At 52.6% G+C, this 12,067-nt stretch overlaps 1 long non-coding RNA gene across 1 annotated transcript; it reads left to right on the plus strand.

Moving 5' to 3' along the window:
• Window positions 1-6,929: 6,929 nt before the first annotated feature.
• LOC148056766 (uncharacterized) lies at window positions 6,930-11,733 on the plus strand. Its single transcript, XR_015702559.1, has 3 exons — window positions 6,930-6,944; window positions 9,134-9,286; window positions 10,071-11,733. It is a non-coding gene; the product is annotated as an uncharacterized LOC148056766 (long non-coding RNA).
• The last annotated feature ends 334 nt before the right edge of the window (window positions 11,734-12,067 follow it).

A 12,067-nucleotide genomic window follows, 5' to 3' on the forward strand; every position in this document is an offset into this window, starting at 1 on the left:
GGGATTGAGGATAATAAAGGCTTTTCACAATCTTTTTTTTCCCTTTTTTTTCCTGGGGCTTTTATACACGTACAGCTGTGTGTATGTGTGTGAGAGATAGGGAGCATGCCCGTCGGTGTGTGCAGGGGAAGGGCGCTGGCAGAGGGGGTGTCTGGGGTCCTGCACCCATCCCGGCTCCTCTGCAGCTCTGGGTCCTCACCAGCCATTCTGCCAATGCCCGCGCAGCTCAGCCTGCGCTTGCTCCTCTGCCACCTCCACGGCTCCGAGCATCCCAGGGAAAAGAAGAACTCACCTACGCTCCTGCCCAGGAGTCATTGCACACCAATGTCCTGTGCTGTTTCTATGATGGTCCAAAATACTGAGGTTTGGCTTTCCCAGCTGCTCCCTGGGGAGCACAGGAACCCCAAAGCCTGGCTGAAGCCTGGATGATTCCTGCTGTTTCTCTCTGCTGAGCAGGGAAGGGGAAATTAATGAATGATGGGCACGTTCCCATGGAGCTGTTGGGAAACCTCTGCCTTGAGTGAGAGCAAAGCTGGGCCCTTTCAAGTCTGCAAAGCATGATGAAGGCGTGCAGCTCTTTTGCATGTAAGTGCCAAGTGTGGCTGCGACCTCAGACCAAGCCAAGGGTGAGCCCCTGCAACCCCCCCTGCGCCTGGCCCCGTGCAGCCCCGTCCCCCGGTGAGGGGCCGAGGGGCTCCCCCAGCATGGCCGCCCCCTGTGCGCTGCCCTCCAACAGCCGCCCCGCTCTTCTCTGAGATTTATTCTGGTTGTTGTTATTTATTTAACAAGAGGGGACACAAAGCCTCCATAACCTGGGCTTGCAAATTACTGAAGCCCAGGAAATGAAAACTCCACGGCAGCATTAATTGGAGGGTTTTTTAATTAAAATCAGCTTGTTTCCTGATCAAAGATTAAAGGAAGGAAGAAAGCTGAAAGAAAAAAATAATAATAAAACAATTCCGTCCTTGCCCTTCTCTGGCATTCACGAGGTGTGGGCTGAGCACCCTGCGTCATCCCCGCTGCTTTGCTCTCATACCTTTTGATTTTTTTTCCCACAAAAGTCTTTTTTGTCTCCTCTTTCTACCTGACTTCATCCTCATCTGCTTCTCTTCTCTCTGTCCATCCTGTCATGCTTGTACATGCCCTTTGGCATCGTACCTTGCTGGGGCACCATGTTGGGGGCAGCTGGGGGCGTTGGGAAGCAAGAAGAAACCACTGGTACGGAGCCAAGCCTGGTGTTTCCCCCTCTGGTCCTCGTTAGCTGATTGCATGGAGCAGATGAATGGCACTGACTTCTGGAGAAGCCTGTTCACAGCTTGGCCTTGCAGCTGCACCCAGGTGTCCTCTCCCTTGTCCCCTGCCCCCGCAAGCCCTCCTACTTCTGCACGCATACCCGTGAGCAGAGGGTACGTCACCCAGGGAAGAGTTATTCTCATCTGGACTTCTTTTTTTTGAGAATTAAATTCTGGCAGAGATGTTAGCATTGCCTAAAGATTTAGCTGCTGTGACTAAATGGCATTCAATGAGGCTAAACAAAGTATATTGCTAACGAAGACGAGTATTTGTTGCTTTGGAAAGGCTGATGTCCCCAAGGCTGCCGAGAATCACTGTGGAGGAAAAACCAGGCACAAAAGTGAGAATGAAAAAAGGGAATTCTTTAATGAGAATTTATGAATTGGCCAAAAAGCTGTGATTTCTTAAGTCAATAATTTTGGTCAAATGCCCATCTATTTTTTTTTTTAATGAAGATTGTAACTGAGCACAAAACCCCAGGACCAGGAAACAGCCAACAGGAAAGACGGGGAATTGATAGTAACGGAGATAGATGGGAGACTTTGAAGTTTAGAAAATTGGTGAGGGAAGGTAAGGGCATCAAGGAGAAATCTGTGGCTGACTGGGCTGTGGACGCTAAGTAGTAGTTAACAATATTAGGCAGAGGGAGTGCTGAGGCAGTAATAGAGGCTCATTACTAGCTAAGAGCAGCGACGGTGCTAGCAGAGGCACGGGGAGGGCAGAAGTGCTCAGTCAGCATCTCTGTGCTCCCTTGGAACAGTGGGACAATGCTCTGCTGTCATGCAAGGCTGCAGAGGAGCATCTTGGTCCGATGGCAGCCACTGAGGATTGTCACACGTCCTAGAAAATAAATGTTTTGGAGCGACTTGGCCTCGGCCCCACGAGAGCTGAGGCTCCCACACATGGGGAGAGCCCCTTTCCATCACTGACAGCACCGGGGATGGGGTCAAGGGCCAGCGCTGCATCCTCGGTCTGCAGAAAGATCAAAAGGGGTGACCTGGCCTCAGCAGAAGAGGGGAAAAAATGATACAGAATTTAATTGAGGGAGGAATTAGTGTCAGTCAGCACGGCTTTATGGAAATAGATCTTGCCAAACAAACCTGATTACATTCTGTAATGAGATTAGACTTTCGGTTGCAGAGGTGACCACGCAGATGTAACCCATGGGTGTCTGGCCAGTGTGGCAGGGTGTGCCCAAGGTGCTGGGGAGCGCCTGGACCTGCCAGCTACTCCAGGGCCCGGGGAGGAGGCAGGGGTCCTTTTGGAAACCCCCACCTATTTCTGCCACCCACAGCTCCGTTGCACCTTGAACCGCTTGGGTGGGAACAGAGACCGGGAGATGGAGAGCAGCAGGGATGAGACGGAGGAGGGATCTGAGCAGGAGCTGCCCGGTGGAGGCTGTGGCACGGGTGGCTGCTGGGGGGCAGGAGGGGGCGCTGGCCATTCGGACGTGGCGTTTGTATGAGCCCGATCCTGCGTGCTGCCTCCAGTTCTGCTGCCTGTGTTTTTAAAAACCACTGAGAAATGGAAAGGGTCCAGTAAAGAGCCACAAAAATGGCTGACAAAAATGCCTTCGTTGTGCAAGCATGTATTAGTGAATCAGCGCGGGTTTAGGGAGATTAGAGGGGATACTAAATGTCTATTTATCTAGCAGAGGAAAGTGTAATGGAAGGACTGAGCAGAGGCTGAGCCTGGACAAGGTCACAGTGGGAATATTAGTGAAGGACGTTCCCTTCCAGATGGAGGAAGGTGGCAAAGTCTCCATCTCTTGGGGTCTCCTTCTCCACTCTGCACGTCTGTGCAGCAGAGACGGTTTCCCCAGACACTTACCAGCTGCAGCACAGAGTAAAATGGAAAAGCTGCTAAAGCAGGGGTGGTGAAGCTGGAGCATCACCCGCATTGTGGGACTGGTGGAAGAGCAGAGATGGTGGTACAGTCCCGGCTGGGGGAGGAAGAGAGCTGCGGCCAAGGAAGATGCTCTGATAGCTCCATGAGGCTCCGCCACGTCCCAGCCCGGGCTGTCCCCCTGCCCTGTGTGGACCCTCCTCACAGCCATCAGCTCCCCATCCCTCTGCCACCAAGGCACGGGGCACATCCCTGCCTTCTGCACCATGGAAAGCCTTTGATAGGCATCGCTGAAAGTCAGGAGAGATGGACATCCTCCGGCTAGACTGTCCTAAGCCCCCTTTGGCTCTCAGACCTAAAAATACCAATGTAAAGGGTCCATTTAATATTGAAGGACACTGGACGTGGCCGCAGGTCTCTGTGGGGGCCCTGGAGCCCAGACATGGGCGGTGGGGCGAGCAGCAAAGCCCCATCCCGGTGTTACATCTGCGGTGAGGAGGGGAGTGAGGGGTGGGAAGTGGGGATTTCTTATTAACTTCTGGGAACTGGAGCTCTTCTCTGCGTCAAGGATATTATTTATGTGCACGAGATGCAGGCTGATTATGAGAAACATATTGATTGAGGTTTCACAGCTACTGAACACAGTAGATATGTATCAGTTACACCACATCCCAAACCTGTATCAATGTGTTTCTAATAATCAGCTGGCATCTCATTAACATAAATAGCTGTCTTCTCCCATTTGGGAGAGCGGCTCCGTGGCTTGCTAACTGCACATTACCCAAATGCCAATCGCTTATTAGAACAATCTTTCCGCAGGTCTAAATCCCGGGGAATGGTGGTGTAATAAGACATCACTTGTTACATAGTTGTTAGACCTTGGTAAATATGTTTCTAATCAGCAATTAGTACTTAATTAACGTGCTGAAAATATCATTTTCCATCTAAATTAAGCTTTTATGGGAAATCTGGAAAGAAAGGTGGGAAGATGCAAGCAAATGAAGCTCGGGCGAGGAGCTGAAATCAAAATGACTTATTTGAAGGAATCACGCACTCCGTGCTCAGGACAAATTTTTGATCTCATGTCGATACAGCTCCAGGAAAAATGGTGTTGGCTGGGAATTGTTCCCAGCAGCAGCAGAGCAAAACAAGCCACGCAGCCCTGGCAGCCCCCTGTGGAGCTGCAAGCCATAAAGCTGGGGCATCCCCGGGGACCCAGCCTTGCGGGACCCCCACCACAATGGCCATGTCCACCTCGTGTCCCCGTGTGCTCCGGCAGGTCCAGTGGTGGGGCCAGGCATCAGCCACGCGTGCTCGGGAAGGTGGATTCAAGATGCTCCTCAGATGTTCCACATTAAAACCTCCGTGATGTGTTTTTATTTTCCTCCAGAGGAAATGTCAGCACCCCTGCTGCCATGTCTGCCTTCCCTCCATCAGCACATTTTTGTTAGACTTCACTCTCATTTTTCCTTGCTGCAGTCAATCCATCTTCGCTTTCGCTTCCCTTTTTTCCTACTGACAGACACAGCCGACGGTGGCCCAGCCACGGTGCCCACAGGCTGGCATGGCATCGCTGCCTTGCACGCAGGTGTAGGGATTCAGGGCTTTAATCTCCGGCACGATGTGTTTGTCCTTTCATTTCTCAAGTGGTTCAAGAGAATCTTGGCTCTGCAGTGGGATCATTACTGCAGAGCAAACAATAGGTTCTTTAGGTCCTTTTCAGCTAATCACCATTGATCCGGGCTGACCTTTCTGTCCCTCCCCTAATCCCAAATCTGGATGCCGCTTTGCATTAAGCCACCTTGGAGGGAAGGTATCAGAGGAGATAAACCATCTCTGCTGGGGCTGCTGGCCGTGCCACGGGGCATGGCACGGGCTGGCCAGGGTTGTTCATCCCAGCACCCTCCGTCCGAGGAGGCTGAGCTGTGCCTGGGAGCAGAGATGCTGCTGCCTGCCTGGGATGCAGCTGGGGTCCTCCTCTCCCTGCAGAGGTGGTGAGTGCCCACCTGCTCCCGGCAGGCAACCCCGGATGAGTTTCAGGATTGGAGAATGTTAGATAGAGCTTGACAGGTTTTACTTCCCCAATACCAAATTTGCTAAGAAATACATCTGTGATGTGAGGAGAGAAATAAAACCATTTGTGAGTGCGAGTTAAATTCCAGCAGTTCTTACCCCACTGGAAGTGACAGAAATGTTCAAATAACCAAAATGTTTTGAAATGCAATACCGTAAGGAGTTGTTTGGGTTTTTTTTTCCATGTTAAATCACTGGTTTTATTTCAAATAAATGGCCCAGATTTTACAGAGAAAAAAAGGAGTAAAGTAATCTGAGTGGTAAACAAAATCTATGTTGTCATGTACAAACAAGGTGGTGTGGGGGTGAGTGGAGGTGCTGGTCTTGGTTTTCCTGTGATAAATAGATAAAAGAGATGCATGGATGAGCTGCCTGGGCTGAGCAGACCTCGCATTTGCCCAGGAGCATGGCCCCAGGAAGGGTGCCCGTGGTAGAGACAGGCCGTCCTGCAGCAGCCTGGGGAAGGCTCCTCCCTTCAGTACTTGCAGGCAGGTTCCCTGTGCCTTAGCCAGAGCTTTGCCCTGAGTTTTGGCAGGAGACACGCTCTGCCTCTCCAACGTCTTCCTGCCCGTCGTCCAAGGGGGACACGTGAAATACAAAGGAACTGGGGTGGGAAGCTTCCAGAGACGTTTAGGATGGGCTGTGCTCCTTGCTACCCAGGCATCACATGGTCCGTGTCCCCAGTGCCCCCGGAGCCACCCTGCTAGGGGGACATGTGCCCCCGCTACACCAGCACCCTGCCATCGCTCCCTGTGGTATGCGAGCCTGTGCCATGCCTGAGGGGCACCTCCCGCCTGCCCGATTTCTAACAGCAGGCTTGCAGCTCCTCCACCCATCCCTCTCCCCACTCTCTTCTGCAAAGTTTGAGTGCCCACCTTGGAGACAAGGTCCCCTCTTCCAGTAAGCTCCTAAGGAAAGCTGTGTTTTTTTTTTTTTGTGGGACTGTTTTCCCCTGTGCTTTAGCCCTTCTGACTGCAAAGGGCAAACGTGCCCCCTTTTGCACCCCAGTAGTTTGCAATCGTTTGAGTATTCACAGGACTGTTGAAGAAGCACAGCTTGCAGCTGTGCTGAAGGGTGCGAGTCCTCGCTGGAGCCAGGAGCCAGGCTGAGCACTGCCTCTCCCATGTCTTGCTCTGTGGGGCTCCGGATGCTTCTTAAAGCTGCAAGCAAGCAATGTAGCCATGGAGTTATTTCAGCTTCTCTGAGAAGCTGCCTGTCTCAGGTTGTCTGCCTTTCTCTGAGCCTCTGCTCACGGCTGTGGCCATGCACAGCCTGCTGCGTCTCCTCCTCTTGGCCCTGCTGCACCCCAGCCACCCCGGGGCACCCCACTGGGGGTGGGTGACACCTGCAATCCTCTTGTCCTGCCTCGCTTGGCCAGGGTATGCTCTGAGCTTTGTCAGGGCTAAGCCAAGCCCTTACAGCAGACAGCTGCCAACCCAGTGCCGAACTGGATTTGGTGCTGCCTTAAACACTGCTGGGCACCAGGGCTGCAGGGGATGTTCCACAGCACCCACACAAACAGAGGGGAAGGGTCCCTGCCCCAAGTTCACCGCCAACATTTCCCATGCAGGCCTGACAAGGAGGTGGCATTAATGATCTTAATTAATTGACCTAATTAAGTTCCCAGCTGGTAGGAATCTGGATGTCACAGCAGCTGGGTTCTCCATGAGGGAGGCAATAAAAACTTCAATAACCAGGAGGGATGTAAAGTGGGCAGTGTGGGATTTGGGCAGGTAAGCAATGCATGGGGCTGTTCAGACAACAGTGATGGCTTTCCCTGTGGAGGTCTGTGCCTGTGGTGGCTCCTGCCCTTGTCCTGCCTACCACCTCCCCAATCCCCTGGGATTTGGTTCCCCTGGCTGGGTGCAAGGTAAGCAGCACCCCAACGTGATGTGAACTTGAGCTGTGAAAGCTTTGGCTTTTGCTCACTGATGCTGGGTCCCTGCTGGGTGGCTCTGTGCAGGCACCCATCTGCCCATCACCTCTGCTCAGAACCCGTCTGTTCCCCATCCTGCCCGTGCCCTTACACATGCCAGCATCCACAGCCCATATGTGGGGCCCTGGCTGAGGGGAAGGCGTTTTTTGGTTGTATGCAGATTTTCTTACTGCTTTTTCTTTTCCAACACACTCCCCACATGGCTTTCCCCCTTTTTCAGCTCTGAAATGGTGACAGCAATCTGTTTCACTGGTGATGCACAGCCCTTGTCAGTGGGTAATGCTAAAATGACTGACTTGAGCATGCAGGATGTGCCAGCGAATGGATGCTGGTGCCTGGCTTCCCTGGAGCGGAGGGACAGCTGCTCCCTCACTCGAATGGCTGGAGAATGAGTTTTCTTTCTCTTTTTTCTAAACCCGGTCCCTGATGGACTCATCTCTCATTTCGCCACTTCCCAAGCACTCCTGGAAGGCAGCAGTGCTCTGCTTGGATGCTGCTTTAGCAATCAAAAGGAGAGCGCGGCTGGCTAATGTGAGAATGTGGTGGCTGAGGTTTATCCGATGGAGTTATTGTTGGCTCCCGCCGTGCGGCTGGTGATGCCCAGGATGGTGTCGGGTGAGCTGCGCCTGGGGCGAGCTCTGAGGAAAGGGCCTTTTTCATCTCTGAGTCCTGTCTGTGCTGAAGCACTCTCTTTGTTTTTTCCTATCACTGGTGGGGTTTCCTTGAAGTCCCTGGGTGGGAATATTGCAGGGGGATCCAGGAGTTTCCAGGCTGGGCTGGATGGGACAGTGCTGCAGGACAGGGATGCAGGACTGAGGCTTGCTCCTTTTGGTGGTGTTGGCTGAGCTGTTGTCCACCTCCTCCACAGGACTGCCAGCTGTGCTTCTAAAGGTATAATAAATAGCATAAGAAGAAGAAAATTTAATTGAATATATCAAATGGCTCCTTTCAAGCCGAAGCGCATGGGGTGTGACCCAGCCGTTGACATACAATCCATGATAAACAAACAGCAATTACTCAAACATCATAAAAACAGACTGTAAAAGCTATATAAAAGTCAGGAAACACTAGCAAAGTAGCTATTAAACTGTGTGGGAAAGAGAGATGAGTGTGGCTGTCTGTGTGCATCTGTCTGGAAAGCATGGCCGTGGTGTGGCTGCAGGTGGTGGTGGATGGGCGCAGGGAGCGCAAGGGCAAGGCAGCATTCAGGGCCAGGCTGGAGTAGGAAACCAGCCGGTGTGGTTGGCGGGTGCGGTGAAGTGTCCTGTGTTCTCCCAAGTAAAAATACCATCGGGACCACAAGAGCAACAAACCGATCATTGGCTGGTCCCTAGAGGGAAGACTGAACCCTGGCAAGAGGGGTGGTCCGTGTCCTGTGCCACCGTGGAGGCTCCCCAGCATCCCAAGCCACCTCCTTCCCTCTGACAAGCCTCTTCGCCACTTGCAGACCCCAATTTTCATTGTTGTGCAGCCAAGATGCACGTTATAAGTAAATAAATAAGGAAGCAGGCACAGCCGAGTCAGGAGGGACAGCCTTTTGTACATCAATCTGGAGCTTTCTGCTGGCAGAATTAACTGGAGTGGAATTTTATCAGATTTTAATAACTGGTGAGAGCTGCCTGGTGTGTCCTCTGCAAAGGGCTGTTGTGAGACCAGCTGGAGAATAAATATCCAAGGCAGATGTGTCTTCCCCTTTACAGACCCCTCTTCCTGGAGCTTGTTGCCTTCTCCTTCTCTGTGAAGCGAGAAACTTCAGGCCCTCTGCCCCAGCTGCCTGTTTTGCCCTGTCATCCCCAGCCGAGTGGTGGGGAGATGTCCCAGGATGCGTGTGCTCAGTCCCAGCCGGGGAGTTGCTGAACTGGTCTGTCTTGTGCATTGTCTGGCTCTCCCGGAGTTTCACAAAGCTGTCAGCATTTTGGGGGTTAGAGATTGTCTATTTTTTTCCCCTTCTTTTCTGGTGATTGACTGATTCTTTCTGTGCCATAGGAAGCCCAGCGAGACAAAAGGTGCAGGAGGGAAGCTGAGCTGACATCTCGTGGTTTATCTGCTCTGAGGATGCTAACAGCGCTGCCCTGCCCTGGGGCAGCGGTGGAGCAGCAGCAGAGCTGCGTTACTGGGTCCTCTCCGAACACCCTCGCGGTAAGGCAGGAGCTGAAGGTCCACCCTGCAGCGTGGACCAAAGGTGTCTCTGCTCAAGCAGCCAGTAATGTTCCCCAAGGGAGCAGCATCAGAAATCAGATGTGCACAGCCATCCATCTCCCCTGTACACCCTACTAGCTTCTGGCAGTTGCCAAATCCAGGGATTTCCCGAGACAGAGGTTTTTTCTGGGTCGTTGTCTGTAAGAGACCTTCACACACCTCTGTCCCTTTGCTTTGGCCGCCCAGGTGGCGGCTTTGTCCTCGGCAGCATCCTGTGACAGAGTGCTCTGCAGCGCATCTGGGCTCCGTACGATAAAAGACTTCCTTTGATTTGTTTTAAATCTGCTGCTGCGTAACTTTATTGGATGTCCTGGGGGTTTTGTGTTCTGAGAAAATGGGAATAATTGTTTCTTATTCACTTTGTCTCGATTGTCCACGGTTTTATTGAACTCTCTCATATTTCCTCCTCTCTTTCCTCTGCAGCCATCTCGCTCCTCCTGGAATAAACTGCTCTGTTCTCCTGGTCATTCTTCTCTCCTTTCATTACTTCCAGCAATTTTATAAGCCTTCTTCACAAAACCCTGGCACTTGAGTGTCTTCCGCCCCCTCACCTGCGCTCCTGCTGTCCCCTTGCACTCAGGGCTGGACTTTCCCTGCAATCCTCATCCAAGCCCAGAAACCGCCTCCTTTCCCGGCAGGGACCTTGCTGCCCTCCTCTGTTTCCTGCTAATACAAGCCTGGAAGGTCCCCTGCTGATACCACTAAATTGTCTTTTACTCCACAGGTGACCAAAAATCTGTGAGAGAGGGCAATTCTTTGGAAATAAACCCACGTATCCTTCTTTTCCCAGTGACAATGATAACAAATGCAACAGAAACAAACTCCTCTCCTACAGCGGGAGCCACAGGGGATGCCCTGCCCAAGACTGTCATTCTCTCTTGCCATGCCCTGCCTCAGTATGAAATCCGACAGCCTGGGAACGTCTTGGGGATTGATCGATGATGCGCTTTTCAGGCCAGCGCTGCGAGATGCCGGTCCAGCGCCCATCCCCAGGGTCACTACGATTTTCCAGTCGCCGTGGCAACTTGTGGCGTTTGATGCCCGTTTGCAGAGATGAAGGGAGAAAAGCTGAGAGCAGGAAAGCAGCAGAGAACGTGTGGAGCTGGCAAAGAACAAAATGTCAGCACTGCTCTCCACCCCAGAAAAAGGAGAACAGGGACAAAAAGAGAAGAGTGGCAGCAAGGAGAGGACTGGGAGGATTTATTGCACCTTCACATGGCTTGACCGTAAACGCTGGCTTGGGCAGCGCCAGGACTGAGCCTCTTGGGCTCCAAGAGCCGAAAACAAAGGGTGGGAGGAAGAGGAACTTGTGTCCCGATAAACACAAGGTTGAAAAGGTGATAGGTCGAGGGATTTGGGCTCCAAGAACTTTCTCAAACCATAAATTTTCAATAGCAGTGCTGAAGCCAGGAAACCTGAGCTGGCTTTCGGAGATATATTATCTCAGGAGCAGACAGGGTCAGTTCTTGGCCTCCTCCCTGATTCCCACCTTGTCTTTGTTACGGCCACAGTCTAGGCTTGTGCACGCTTGAGTGTGTGCCTGTGCCCCCGTGCTCAGGCACGTTTGGGACGCGCCTGGGCTGCGACTCCGGCCACCTAGCTCAGCCTTGGGATGGCAGAGGGATGCTCTCCCTGGAAGTCTAGTACAGCCTCTGCCTCTTGGAGCAGAGGTTTCTAAACCAGAAGAGGCTTTTTTTCTGTTTTTTAAACCAGAAGAGGTAGCTGTGATCATCCAGTGTGCAAAATGAGCCCTTAAAGCTTGCCTGAGTCATTTGAACTGGGATATACTGGGATGTCAGAGGAAAGAGGTGGCCAGGCTGAGGCTGCAGCTGCAGAGGTGCCTTGGGACCCTGCAATGGCAAGGCGATGGCTGACCCCATCACTCCACCTTCCTCACCACAGCCAGGCACAGCCTTGCCCAAAAGGCGCTCTGAGGTTGGTCAGAAAAAGGGTAACGAGTTGAGAGACAACAATGTGATTTTTTTTTTTTTTTTTCCTTTTGTCATTGCACAGCACTGGGCAGCAGCCCTGAGGCAGGACGTGATGCTTGTGCCCAGTCAAGCAAGCAGGAAAAATAAACATCAGCTGATTATTTGAGTCCATCTGATTGCTCAGTAACGCAGCACCAGGGGAAAACACAGCCCCGGCCCCTCTCCATCCCTGATGTTTCCAGCCTTGCAGCTGAATGATGGCTGGTGATTTTGGGGGTTTGTGGCAGGGGAAGGTGACACTGCTGCACTGTGCTGAGGCAGACAGCGTGTGCCATTCCTGTGTGCAGCAGCAAACAATTAAACCACTTGCCATGAACAAATTGCTCCAGCTCGGCATGCGGGAATGCCGCTCCCTCTGGCCAGGACATGCTCCCTGTGCTGGGGACGTGGATGTGGGCTGGGAAAAGCTCCGCTTTGCTCTTTAATTGCTCCGTGTGTAAAGTCTGTCCTGGCTGCTTTGCTCAACAGTGGTTTGAGCCATGCCCTGTGGCTGGGTGTCCCCATCTCCTCCAGCTCACGGCCCTGGCAGGGAGCTGCAAGAGGTGGCGTGGGACCGGAGGCGGCTCGGGGTGGGGGATGCTTGTGTCCAGGAGGAGCAGTTGGAGGGAGAAGCGGTTTTCCTTTCTGTCTGGGAACACAAGCACTTGGAGGGAGGTGCAGTCCGACACCAGGAGCCTTTGCTGGGAACCAGCGGTGCTAGGGTTCATCGTCAGTTTGCCGACTCTCTTGG

The sequence above is a fragment of the Nipponia nippon genome, unplaced genomic scaffold, assembly GCF_047370975.1.
Source record: "Nipponia nippon isolate SJK-2023a ecotype South Korea unplaced genomic scaffold, ASM4737097v1 scaffold_12, whole genome shotgun sequence".
Lineage (NCBI taxonomy): Eukaryota > Metazoa > Chordata > Aves > Pelecaniformes > Threskiornithidae > Nipponia > Nipponia nippon.